This window comes from Monodelphis domestica, chromosome 1 (genome assembly GCF_027887165.1).
Source record: "Monodelphis domestica isolate mMonDom1 chromosome 1, mMonDom1.pri, whole genome shotgun sequence".
Classification (NCBI taxonomy): Eukaryota; Metazoa; Chordata; class Mammalia; order Didelphimorphia; family Didelphidae; genus Monodelphis; species Monodelphis domestica.
The window spans coordinates 160912037-160926841 of NC_077227.1; positions in this window are offsets into that span (position 1 = coordinate 160912037).

The window sequence follows — 14805 nt, forward strand, 5'->3', positions numbered from 1 at the left end:
TGGGCACATGGTTTTCTACTTTGTATTCTTAATTCTAATAATCCTTAATAAACCTCATAAAATATAATACTTTTATTATTAGAAACTAATTTAACTTTTACAGTCTGCCTCTCTCCTTTTTTCTTTCTCTATAAAGAGCATCATAGCATAGGAAGAATGTTGAACTTGGAGTGAGAAAGAACTAGGATTGAATCCCACATTTGAAAATTACTAGTAGTGTGACTTCAGGGAAGTAGAATAACATAAGGCTCAGTCTCCTCATTGCAAAATGAGGAAATCTCTCTCACAGAGTATTGTGGGGATCAAATGGGATATTGTACAGAAAGTCCTTTGCAAAACTTAAAATATAGTCACCTCTCTCTGTTGCTCTCTTGTCTGACAGTCTCTGTCTCTCTGTCCTCTTTCCCATTTTACAGGTTGGGAAACTGAGTCCCAAAGACATGAAGTGATTTGCTCAAGGTTATTTGGTTAGTGAAATCCTGGGAATGCCCAGTTCTACCACATTTGGCAAAGCATTCTCAGAGATGGATGAGCCAAGATGGAAGAATAGCAGCAGGGAAAGCTGGCACTACTCTGCGAATCCTCTCAGATCAGTCTTAAAATAGCACCTCAAAACAAATACAGGAGTCATAGAACCAACAAGAGAATGGAATGAAGTAACTCTCCCACAGGAAAAAAAAACTTAGAAGGTAGATAGTGGGAGTCTATTTTACAGGGGTGAGAGAGGAGCTAGAAGTAAAATCATTCACAGAAGAGTACAAGCTACCCCCCCCCCATTGCCAAGTTCTGAACCAGGACACAAGCCAAATTTGAGACCCTGAGACCCTGCCTAAGTCAACAGAAGAGCCTCCTAAGCCCACCCCTTAAAGTCCCAAGCCCTGACACAAGCCTGCAGTGGGGCTCTAAGCTCTCTCACAGGGTAGTCCATAGTGCACCAGGTTAGTGTAAGCTCTGAGTGAAGCTCAGAGCTTCTGCCCAAGCCAGCAGTGAAGACCCAATCTCTAGAGTAAACTCAGAGCAAGGCAGTCCTTGACTGGTTGGTGCTGGCTTACAAGAAGGCCCAGAGCCTTGCTTAAGCCTGCACTGAGGCCTCAAGCCCCAAGGCAAGGTAGCTCACAGTACTCTAAGATCTCTAAGCCATCAATAGTCTCAGAGGAGATTGAATCAGCAGCTTCCAGAGCTCTCAGCCCACAGGCCATCATACCATCTTGGAAAAACTGAAATTTTCAGAAACTCAGAACTAGAGCTGAGGGCAGTAGCAAGCAAAAACTGAAGTTTAAGAGAGTGCATCTTCAAATTTGCCCTTTTTAAAACTTTTACTTTTATATTTAAAAAAATAGTCTCTGTTTTCAGGTTATATAGCTACCAGGACAAAGAGAAAAGTACTGCAAGAAGACAAAAATAAACAATTCAAATATCATGGAAACACAATTAAGATAACACAAAATTTAACTGCTTCTACATTAAAATATTAGAAGACTTGGAATATGACATTCCAGAAGGCAAAAGAACTAGGTTCATAACCAAGAATAACTTACTCATCAAAAGTGACTATATTCTTTGGGGGGGGGGGGATAGTCATTTAATAAAGTAAAAGATTTCCAAACATTCCTGATAGAAAGACCAGACTTCCTAGAGGGAATAGAAACTATACTCTTTGAGGTATAGAATCCTATATTTTCCTAAAGAGAAGTAGGAGGAGAATAAGAAGGGAGGGGAGTAATATAAGGAAAGGGTAATTGGGGGTGGAGTGATTAAAAGCAAAACACTTATGTGGAGGGACAGTGAAAGGAGAACATATAGGATCAAAAGGGAATATAATAAGATGGAGGAGAATATAGAGATGGCCATCATAACTGAGGGTAAATGAGAGGAACTCACTCATAAAATGGAGGAGATAGCAGAGTAGATTAAAACCAGAACCCTATGATATGTTGTTTATAAAAACAAATCTGAGGGGTAGACAAATACCTCATCTTTACCTGAGTAAAAAACCAAACAAACAACAAAACAACCAAAAAAAAAACCCAAAGAGTAGTGTGAAAATAGGATTAACTCTCCACTTGTCTGTTTTTAGCTAACCAAATCAAGAACTTAAAGTACCACTGCTTACCATTAAGTATGAGAGTTCATGAGTCACTTACTAGAGTAAGCTCATACCTCCAAAGGCCACTGTCTCTACCTTGGGTAGTGCTAGGCAAATTGAAAGGCTGCAACTGGTTTCTGTGAAGAGGAGGAGAGACAGGAAGTGATGTGGAAAAAGGGATATAAAAAAGAGACCAACATGGTCTGAGGGATCATTCCTTTCCTGGCGTTTGGAGGAGACTTTTTCCTTGGATCCTGCATCAGCTTGCTGGGTGAGTGGCTGAGATTCCTTAGGTGGCTTTGGAGAAGCCTGCATTGGTGGACTTCTGGCTGAAGGCTCCATGTGGAAATTGGACTTGGGGAAGCCCCTGCAGGGGGCTGAGCCAGACCTCACCAGAGAAAGACTGGTAGGCTTGTTAAGTTTCTGTCTTTTTTCTACATTTCCTCTTTTACTCTTTCCACCTCTTTGTAAATAAAAACTGATAAAAGTCATTTTTACTTAAGCTATATTTTAAAATCAGTGACCACAACATTACTTTATAACTCTCTTATTGAGATAAAACCTAAAATTTAAACCTTACAGTAGCAATCATGATCTCAGACAGAACTATAGGAAAAATAGATCTACTTAAAGAGATAAGGAAGGAAATTACATCATGATAAAGGGTGCTAAAGACAATGAAGTAGTATCAATACTTAATATATATGCATCAAATGGTATAGATTCCAAACTAAATATGCTTAAGGAGGAAATAGACAGTAAAACTATATTAGTTGGGGAGGTCAACTTTCCCCTCTCAGAACTAGAGAAATCTACCAAAAAATATACAAGAAAGAAGTAAAGAAAGTGAATGAAATTTTAGAAAGGATAGATTTAATCACAATCTGGGGAGAATTGAATGGGGATATAAAAGAATATACCTTCTTTTCAGCAGTGCTTAGTACATACACAAAAAATTGACCATGTATTAGAGCATAAAACCTTCACAACCAAATATAGAAAATCAGAAATAATAAATGCAAACTTTTACATAATAATGCAATAAAAATTATAATCAATAAGGGTTCACAGAAAGAGAAATTTAAAATTAATTGGAAACTAAATAATCTAATTCTAAAAATAGAGTGGTAAAAGAAAAAATTATAGAAACAATTATTTCATTAAAAATAATGAGAAGACAATATATCAAAATTTATGGTATACAGCTAAAGCAATACATAGGGAAAACTTCATATGTCTGAATGCTTATATTAATAAAATAGAGAAAAAGCAGATCAATAAATTTGGCATACAAATAAAAAACTAGAAAAAGCAAATTAGTAATCCCCAATTAAAGACTAAATTGGAAATCCTAAAAAATCAAAGGAGAAATTAATAAAATTAAAAATAAGAGAATTATTGAAATAATAAATGAGGTTGAATTGGTTTTATGAAAAAAAATAAAAGAGATAGAGCATTGTTTAATTTGATAAAAAAAAGGAACGAAGAGGATCAAATTACCAGAATCAAAACCAAAAAGAGTTAATTTACTACCAATGAAGAGGAATTAAAATGATTAGTAAGAGCTATTTTGTCCAATTATATGACAATAACTCTGACAATCTAGGCACATCTAGATGAATATTTACAAAAATATAAATTGCCCAGATTATCAAAAGAAGAAATAGAATACTTAAGTATTTCAATCTCAGAAAAAGAAATTGAACAAGCCATTAATGAACTCCCTAAGAAAAATTCCCTAGGACTAGATGGATTCATAAGTGAATTCTTTCAAACATTTAAAAAACAATTAATTCCAATATTATATAAACTTTATGGCAAGACAAAGTAGGAGTCCTAACAAATTCTTTTTATGACACAAATATGATGTTGATACCTAAGCCAGGAAGACCAAAAACAGTGAAAGAAAATTATAGATCAATTTCCTTCCTGAATATCCAAAATTTTAAATAAAATACTAGCAAATAAACTACAGTTATATATCACAAGGACTATTCTCTATGACCAGGTGGGATTTATACCAGGAATTCAAAGCTGGTTTAACCTTAGGAATAAACTGTCAGTATAATTGACCATATCAATAACCAGAATAACAAAAATAACATTATCATCTCAATAGATGCATAAAAAAGCATTTGACAAAATACAACACCCATTCCTATTTTTTTAAACTAGAAAGCATAGAAATAAGTGGGCTTTCCCTTAAAATAATAATAGTATCTGTCTAAAACCATTAATAAGTATAATCTGCAATGGGGATAAGTTAGAAGCTTTTCCAATTAAGATCAGGAATAAATTAAGGATTTATTTTATATTTAATATTGTACTAGAAATGTTAGATTTAGCAACTGGAAGAAAATGAAATTGAAGGAGTAAAATAGGCAATGAGGACACTAAACTGTCACTCATTACAGATGATATGATGATATTCTTAGAATCCTAGAGAATCACCTAAAAATAGTTGAAATAATTAATAACTTTAGCAAAGTTGCAGGATACAAAATAAACCCACATAAATCATCAGCATTTCCATATATTACCAACAAAATCTAGCAGGAGATAGAAAGAGAAATTTCATTAAAATAACTCTAGACAACATAAAATACTTATGAATCTATTTGTCAAGACAGATACAGAAATCATATGAACACAATTACAAAACACTTCACACAAATAAAGTTGGATCTAAAAAACTGGAAAAACATTAATTGTTCATGGGTAGGTCAAACTAATATAATAAAAATGTTAATTCTACCTAAATTAATTTACTTATTTAGAGCTATGCCAATCAAAATACCCAAAAATTGTTTTACAGAACTAGAAAAAATAATAACAAAATTAATCTGGAAGAACAAAAGATCAAGATTATCAAGGGAATTAATGAAAAAAAAGTGAGGGATGGTGGTCTCATAGTACTCAAATCTATACCAGATCTCAAACTGTACTATAAAGCAGTGATCATCAAAACAATCTGGTACTGGATAAGAAACAGAAGTGTAGATCAATGAAATAGTTTAGGGGTAAATGACCTTAGCAATCTAGTATCTGATGAAACCAAAGATCCTAGCTTTTGAGATAAAAAAAAAAAACTCATTATTTGACAAAAACTGCTGGAAATTGGAAAATAGTATGGTAGAAACTAGATATAGACGAATATCTTAACAACCTATACCAAGATAAAGTCAAAATGGGTATATGATTTAGATATAAATTAGGGGAATGTAGAATAGTTTACCTGACAGATCTATGGTGAAAGGAAGAATTTATGACCAAACAGACATAGAGAACATTACAAAATGTAAAATGAATAATTTTTACTATATTAAATTAAAATGTTTTTGTAAAAACAAAAAAAGCCAATGTAGCCAAGATTAGAAGGGAAAAAAAGCAACTGGGAAAAATTTTATAAAAAATTTTTCTGATAAAGGTTTCATTTCTAAGTTAACTTTATAAGAATACAAGTTATTTCCCAATTGACAAATAGCCAAAGGATATGAATAAGCAGTCGCAGATGAATAAATTAAAGCTATCAATAATCATATGAAAAAATGTTCTAAATCCCTCTTGATTAGAGAAATGCAAATTAAAACAACTCTGAGGTACTACCTCACACATATCATATTGGCCAATATGATAGTAAATTAAAGTGATAAATGTTGGAGGGAATGTAGCAAAATTGGGACACTAATGCATTTTTGGTGGATTTGTGTACTGATCCAAAAATTCTGGAGGGCAATTTGTAGCTATGCCCAAAGGGCTATAAAACAACACATACTCTGATCCTGTAATACCACTACTAGGTCTGTATCCTAAAGAAATAAAAAAATGGAGGTGGATTACGGAAGGACCTACTTATACAAAAATATTCATAGCAGCTCTTTTTGTGGTGGCAAAGAATTGGAAATTGAAGGGATGTCCATCAATTGGGGAATAGCTGAATGAATTGTGGTATATGATGGTGATGGAGTACTATTGTGCTATAAGAAATGATGAACAGGATGATTTCAGAAAGAACTGGAAAGACCTATATGAACTGATGCAGAGTGAAATAAGCAGAACCAGGAGTACATAGTAATGGCAATATTGTGAAATGATCAACTGTAACAGACATAGCTACTCTCAGCAATACAATGATCCTGGACCATTCTGAAGAACTTGTGACAGAGAATGCTATCCATCTCCAGTGAAAGAACTGTTGAAGTCAAAATGCAGATCAAAGCATATGATTTTTCACTTTAGTTTATTTGGATTTTTATTTGGGAATTTTGATTTCATATGATTATTCTCTTACAAAAATTAACTATATGGAAATATGTTTTGCCTGTTAACATGTGTATAACCCAGATCAAATTGCTTGCCATCTCTGGAAGGGGTGAGGGAAGAGAGAGAGGAAGACAATTTGGAACATATGACTTCAGAAAACTTATGTGGAAATTTGTTATTACATAGAATTAGTAAAATAAATATCTTTATAATAAAGAAAAATCTTTGAAAAAAGGGAAAGCATTCTCAGAGGAGCAAAGTCCTAGGGCTTCTTCTGGAAGTCTCTTTCTTGAGATTTTCATGTAGGGAGAAAAATTGCCAGGAGAGAGCCTCAGAAGGAGGAGCTTCCCTCACACAGCACATCAATAAATGTGTGCACATACTTTAAAATTTTTCTTTCCTTTTTCAATAGGAACCGTGATTTAATTGGAGATTGAGAACTCACCATGAGGCAACTCCTTACTTATTCAGCTCAGTAACTATTATATGATGCAAACTCTTAGAAATTTCCTTGGGGCACTGAGTGACTTACTTGGGGCTACACAGCCTGCACAATTCTGAGATGAGATATGAATCCAGCTGTTCCTGGCTCCCTTATAGCTCTCTCCTCACTATACCATGATTCCTACTTCCAGTGATATATAAAGCTATCTTCTAGACAAATGAAATGTTATTGTCTAATATGATATAATATGTGGCATACTGACCACATATTAGACCCAAGTTTAGAGCATGGGACACAATATGAAAAAAATATCTCAAAGGGACAAAAAGATGAAAGGAAATGGTATATAAGGAATAAAGCCTTAGATTCAGGGTAAGACAAGCTAAGTTCCCAATATACTACTTTCATTCTAATCATGGCTATATTAGTTTTATTTGTGCAGTCTTTTATATTTAATATCTTCAAAATTATCCATTTTTTAACTCAATTCTTTCTGACTCTTGTTTATTCATAAGTTCTCCTATCCAAAGATCTGATAGATAATTTGTTACCAATTCTAATTTTCTTATATTTCCCTCTATGCCTAGGCCATGCAACCATTTTGATTTTATCTTCCAAAGAGTTATAAAACTGTATACTTTTTCACACAACAATTATACTATTTGGTTTATTTCTTAAGGTGATCAAAGAAAAAGACAATAACTATGTATTCTAAAATATTTATAGCTGCTCTCTTTCTGGTGGCAAAGAACTAGAAATTGAAGGGATAGCAATCAGTTGTAATGGTAAAGAAGTTGTGGCATATGATTGTGATAGAATACTTCTGCATCATAAGAAATGATGAACAGGTTAAATTTTTAAAAATGGAAAAACCTGTATGAAATTATGAAGAATTAAATGAGAAAAACCAAGAGAATATTATATATAGTAACAGAAAACTTATTTGAAGAATGACTTGGGTATGTTGTGAAATTGAGATGAACACCATACTTCATTGGTTTTGTTCTTTTCCCTTTTATCTCCAAATTACTGTAATTTAAAAGTTGGTTATGTTCATAAGATCCATTGGAGAGACCAGTCTTCCACTGTTTCTCAGGGGAGACTGTGTAATTGAAAAATATGTTACTCTAAAAAAGAACCACATTTCCTGGGAACCCACTGACTTTCAGTCATTATGTACTACTTCCTGTAGACAGGGGATATTAGGCAGTGATGTGGAGTGTCCTGGCTCTTTTTACTTCCTGTTGTAATGATTAAAATAGTGGAAGACTTAAATTGTAGTAGATAAAAGAGTGGTTGTTAAAAATTATGACTGCAGAAAATATGGTTTCAAGATAGTGTCTTGTTTTAAATCAAATATAAGGTGGTCGCCAGGGAAATATTCCCAATTATGAAATATACCCAAGTCAACTGGGTTTTATAGAGATTTTAATTCATACAAATGTGGAATTAAAGAAAAGGAGAGAAAGAGAGAAAAGGGGAATAATGAGAAAAGGATAGGCTGGCCCAGGGCAGCCCTGGTCAACCCAGGCCTAAGCCCTAAGAGAAAGATCAGTCAGTCCTTAATCACTCACCACAAGATGTGTCCAAGCAAGGATTCTAGTGACACCAGGCCAGCTTCATCTCAGCTGACTTCACCAGCTCAATCTTGAATCTGAATGTGAATGTCAGCTCTTATCTGAGCTCCCTTTTAAAGTGAATTTTCTCCTATGTCACCTCCCCTAAGTTCTCCTATCTACCAATCACAGTAGACGTTTTCCAAAGGACAGACCATTCTTAATTCACACCTAAGAAGTCTAAACTTTTGAGTAATTCACATCTGAGTAGACTAGAATCTGAGTAAGTTCTCACCTCTTTGCTCCTTGTAAGTTCACAAGTTGCCTGACCTTTATAGGTACTTAGCACCCTTTTGTATTAGATCTAAAAATAGGCACAGCTTAAGAACTTTTTGTCTTACTATAAGTATGGGTTTAAGTATCTTTCATTGTTCAGAAAGGAGTTTCTTCCCCTAAAGCAGACTTAAATAGGGGTAGAGTAGAGGTCTTCACATTCCTGATCTAAGTTCCTTCATTGTTTAAAGTGGGGAATGGTCTTAACCCAACCTTATGAAGTAGGGTCTGAGAATTTTTAAGGTTCACAATCCAACCTTATGAAGTAGGGTCTGAGAATTTTTAAGGTTCACACTGTCAGTGAGAATGGTGGTGGTAAGTGAGGGTTGGAACTGGCTAATCAGCCATGAACACATGGTCTTTTTATTTTGCTACCTTTTTTATTCCTTTATGTCTAATGATGATTAATAAATCTCCTAAAATATAATATTGTCATTATTAAGATTGAATTTTAATTTTTACAATGTCTATAGAGAAAGAGCTGAAAAACAGAAATAAGCAAGATATAGGGTTTTTTGTGTGCATATATATGTATTCATACATACATATATCTATATATATATTCATATCTTTTTCAAATGATACTCTCTTTAATGGGGAGGGGGGAGGAAGGGAAAGAATTACCTGAGTATTTAATGTAACAAACACATCAATTTAATTTTTTTTAAATAAAGAGTTCTTAGTGTCTAGAATAAAGTAGGTGATTAATAAACGTTTGTGGATGACTTAGGAATATAAGATTTAAATTAATGTGCAATACTTCAAGTATTATTTTATAAAGTTTATTATCTGATGTGACTAAGTTGTCTACCTGCTCAAAGTTGTCACTCTGCCAAAGCTGCAACAGGAAGGAAAGAATGAGAGGTGGAGCTACACCAAATTTATATCCTATCTACATCAACACGTAAAGACAGGAAGTGATTAGGGTGCTGGGAATCGTAGTTTTGCTGGGGATCGTAGTTTTTAGGGTAACAGATTCAAATTACACAGGGAAAAAAGACAAGTTGAGTTCTAGCCCTGACTGCCATTTACAGGGTATATGTTACCTTGCACAAGTCATTTGTCATTTCTGCACTTCATTCATCAATTGGTGATAACATTATATAGTGTTATCAAATGAGGTACTCTATGTAAAAGTGTTTTGTAAACTATAATGCTCTATATACATGCATAAAAGGAGAAAGAATAAAAAAAAAGGAGGGAAGGAAGAAAAAAGAAAGAGAGAGAGAAAAGAAGAAGAAAGAAAGAAAGAAAGAAAGAAAGAAAGAAAGAAAGAAAGAAAGAAAGAAAGAAAGAAAGAAAGAAAGAAAGAAAGAAAGAAAGAAAGAAAGAAAGAAAGAAAGAAAGAAAGAAAGAAAGAAAGAAAGAAAGAAAGGAAGAAAGAAAGAAAGAAAGGGAGAAAGAGAGAAAGAGAGAGAAAGAAAGAAAGAAAGAAGAGAAAGAAAGAAAGAAAGAAAAGAAAGAAAGAAAGAAAGAAAGAAAGAAAGAAAGAAAGAAAGAAAGAAAGAAAGAAAGAAAGAAAGAAAGAAAGAAAGAAAGAAGAAGGAAGAAGAAGGAAGGAAGGAAGAAAGAAAGAAAGAAAGAAAGAAAGAAAGAAAGAAAGAAAGAAAGAAAGAAAGAAAGAAAGAAAGAAAGAAAGAAAGAAAGAAAGAAAGAAAGAAAGAAAGAAAGAAAGAAAGAAAGAAAGAAAAGAAAGAAAAGAAAGAAAGGAAGAAGGAAGGAAGGAAGGAAGGAAGGAAGGAAGGAAGGAAGGAAGGAAGGAAGGAAGGAAGGAAGGAAGGAAGGAAGGAAGGAAGGAACAAAGAAAAAGAAAGAAAGGCCAACTAGAACTTTGGGTGAAACAATATTATAAGGAAGATTTATCTCAAAGAAACTAAAAATGGCAGATGTATTCTTGGGTAGTCAGAGATCTGAAACCATAATGGAGTACCATAAGATATGTATCACAGTGGGCTGGGTTGGGCAGTTGCAATCTAAACATACTATAAAGAAAGACCTGATGGGGGTAGCTCGGTGGCTTAGTGGTTTGAGAGCCAGACATAGAGACAGGAGGTCCTAATTCAAATCTGGCTTCAGACACTTCCCAGCTGTGTGACCCTGGGCAAGTCACTTAAACCCCATTGGGAGCCAATATTGGCTCCAAGACAGAAGGTAAGGGTTTAAAAAAAAAAAAAGACGTTAGGGATGGAGACCAGAGACCTCAGGTTGGGCTTCTAACTCATATCCTTTGGCTCTAAATCCAGTTCTCCATCTGATATATTTCTTGGTGTCTCACCAGTCCAAAAGCTTCATTTTACACCTGAGGAAACTGAGATGCAGAGAGGGGAAATAACCAAGGTCACATAATTGGCCATAATTGGCAGAACTGCAATGAAGGTAAAAACCCTTTTCATTCTGGTTTGGCATACAAATGAAGTCCAACCAGAACAAAAACTAAGCAAAACATGCTAGATCCTTGCCCTCTACTCTCCAGGCCTTCAGTCTTATTTTTATTATGTAAATCTGTCAGCAACAAAACCAGCTGGCTTTGATGCTGGGTTTTGGCCATCAGAAAACCTTATTATCCCTTGAAGGCATAGAGGTCCTTAAACTTTTTGTTTCATGGATTATTCTAGCTGGCTAATGAAGTCTAAAGACCCTTCCTCAGAGTAAATTTTTGTTGCCTTCCTACATTCATGATGGAAGAAAATGCTAATTTTAATTAAATATTAATGAAAATAAAGATGCATTATTTCCCCATTCAATTTCATGGATCTTCTGAAATCTATCATCGGTGGTGAACCCAGCTTAAGAAATTTTGCTCTAAGACAAATTTGGGGAGAATCATCACCAACTGAAGAACTGAGAACTGAGGAAAAGAGAGAATGGGACACGGAACAGTGGGGTGAGTGTAGGGCATCTGTGTGGAATTCCACTAAACCTGAAGGAAAGAGCCCAGCATCCAGCTGAATTTAGTTCTATCTTTGCAGAAGTCACTTAGATCAGCTGGTGAACTTTGAATTACTTAGCATGGGAGAAGGATGAGATGCTTTGAGATCTCATCCCTGGGGTAATCAGCTTCAGAAAGGAGAGAGTCAGAAAGAGAGCAGCAGGGGAAAATAATAAGAAAAAAAGACTAAAATTACTAAAGTCCTAAAGAAGAAGAAAACTCAGACAGTAAACATAAGCATGTATTTAAACAATAAAAATATTAACAGTAAAAGAATACAGCCTCCAAATCTAATATATGATCTCAGGCATCTATGAATAAATACTGAAAAATAAAGGGAAATGATCAGTTGATGAGATAGAGGACCCTTTGGAATTTGGAAATAATATGGAGATACCACAAGCTCTTCTTGAGTAACTTAAATGAGAAATGAGAACTTTGAGAACAGAATTTGACTTGCACAGCAAAAATAATTGATGGAAGAAAAATTTGAATTTGCAAAAAAGAGAACAATTGTTTAGGAATTCAAATACACAGCAATGAAGAACAATCTATAAGAAAACAAAACAAAACAATAAAATTATTAGAAAATAAGCTGTATTTAATTAAGACATCTCGATTCTGAAGAAAGTATGCAGAGACACTAAGAATTATAGATCTCAGAGAAGAACATGATATATCAAAAAAACTTGAAAATCATAATGCAGGAAATAATACACGAACTTCTGATCATAGAAAATAAATACGAATTGGAAGACTGCATAATTTGTCTCCAGGAAAAATCACACACACACACACACACACACACACACACACACACACACACACACTGCTGCAAATTCCAGGACACAGAGTGGTTAAAATAAACAATTCAATTCAAAATCAAGAAGTCCTTCCAGGAACCAAGGAAAAGACCTGCAAATACAAAGGAAAGGAAATTCAAATAACACAAGACATTTTACACCTAGCAGAAAATGCAGGAGGTAGTAAAAGGATGTGTTCTGAAGGTCAGTGGAGCCCAGGATGCAGCCTAGAGTATCTACACTAGCAATCTGAGATTAATCCTAAATGAAAACAGATGAACATTCAATAATAAAAAGGTGCTTGAAATATTCTTTGAAAGAAAACCAACCGTGATGAGATTATTTACTCTTTAACGGGAGAGATGCATTACCAAAACATCCAAGGAAAGCAGCAATAGAAGGACCACAGAGAGAATAGTAAGAAACTTTTTTCTAATTGTACACAAAGAGTCAGGGGCAAAGGCAGAAGTCAGGAGAAGGATCTTGGGCAATATGGACAGAATCCTATGTCACTCTGCCTACAGGTGAATGAATCAATCTTTTCATTTTACTTTTGGGGGACAATATTACAAAATGTGAAGGAGGGAGGAGAGCAGGAGAACAGAGAGGAATGTGCGAAGTGTCCAAGTAAAGCTGGAGGCTCCGTGCAGCTAGGTGGCTCAGTGGATAGAGAGCCAGGCCTGGAGATGGGAAATCCTGGGCTCAAATGTGGAATTACACTTCCCAGCTATGTATAACCCCAAGTGCTTAGCTCTTACCTCTCTTCTGGAACCAATACTTAGTATCAATTCTAAAACAGAAGGTAAGAGTTTTTAAAAACTGAAGGTTAACAATGAGGGGAAAGTAACCGTCTGTGGTCTCAGAAAGAGAAAAGTCTGCATGGGAATAGGAGGTAAGGAAGTGGGGAAAGTGTGAAAATGGGATGGGAAGAGTAGTAGATCTTTCATTGGTTGTAGGGGGGTGGGGTGGGGATTCCATTGATGAATGCCTCTATGAATGAAGAGATATTTTGTGAAGGTCAAGAGAAAGGAAATGATAACTTGAAAAAAAAAACACTCCAAAACTTCAGTCCATTAAGTAGAGGAAAATATACATTTCTCATAATTTGTTAATGTAAGTGGATTTAAAAAATCAATAAAATTTAAAAGAATGCCAGATTGAATAAGAACACAAAACCCTATAATCTGTTTCTTACCAGAGACAGATTTAAAAACAAAGACAAAATTAAATCTGAAGGGATAGAATTTTTTTTTTTACTATGTACCAAGTGAATCCCAAAAAGCAGATGTAATTAAGCCATCCTACTTAACACTTTGTTAGCCATCAAGTAAGTGAATTCACAAGTCACTTACTTGGAGAGCTCCACCCTTTTAACCCAATCAATCAAAAACTTGTGAATCCTTTGATAAGAGTTGATACCTTCAGAAGATGAGAGACCGATCCCACAGACACTGCCCCCCTGGGCAGTGCTAGGCAATTTGGAAGCTGTGATTGGCCTCTGTGAAGAGGAGAAGAGACAGAAATTGACATGGGAAAAGGACTATAAAAAGTCCTGAACGTCTTCGGCTTGGAGTTTCTGCTGGTAACCTGCCTCTTGGAGGTGACTTTGGACTTGGACCTTGGCTTCAACTTGGGACCTTGGCTCTTGGACTGACTCTTGGGTGAGTGAGTAGTTGGCCTTCCTTTCCTGGCTTCTGGAGAGGAGAGGCCTTCCCCTCTTGCAGGAGGCTGCCTGGGTGGAACATGGGGTCCTCTGGTAGAGAGTTAACAAACTTGCTGGGCTGAGTTGAGCACCAAAGTAATATTTAGTGTGATAGACTAGACATCTTCTTTACTTTCTTTTACACTTCTCTACTTTCACTCTTTCTATCTCTTTGTAAATAAAAAGCTATTACAAGTCATTTTGACTTGAGCTATAATATTTTTTAATCAGCGACCACAATATTATCTTAGAATTCTCATATTTTAGTCAAAACCCTTAATTTAATTCCTTACATTATGATGAACTGAAAATATACCATGAATGCAAGGATGGTTCAAAATTGATCAATATAATTGATCATATTAAAAATGAAGACATTCCAAATTGCATGATTATTCTAATAGATAAACAAAAGGCTTTTGACAAAACACAACACAAATTTATGCTAAAACAAAACAAGGAAAACCTATAAAGTGTAGTCATAGAGAGATATTTTTAATATCATAAAAACATCTGATCTATTACCAAAAGCAAGTGTCACATTAAGGAAGATACACTTGAGTCTTTCCCAGTAAACAGGGGTATGAAGCAAGAATGCTCACACTCTCTACTATGATTTGATACAGTTTTTGAAATTCTATCAACAGAAATAAGATGAGAGAAAGAAACAGAAGACAAAGATAGGTAA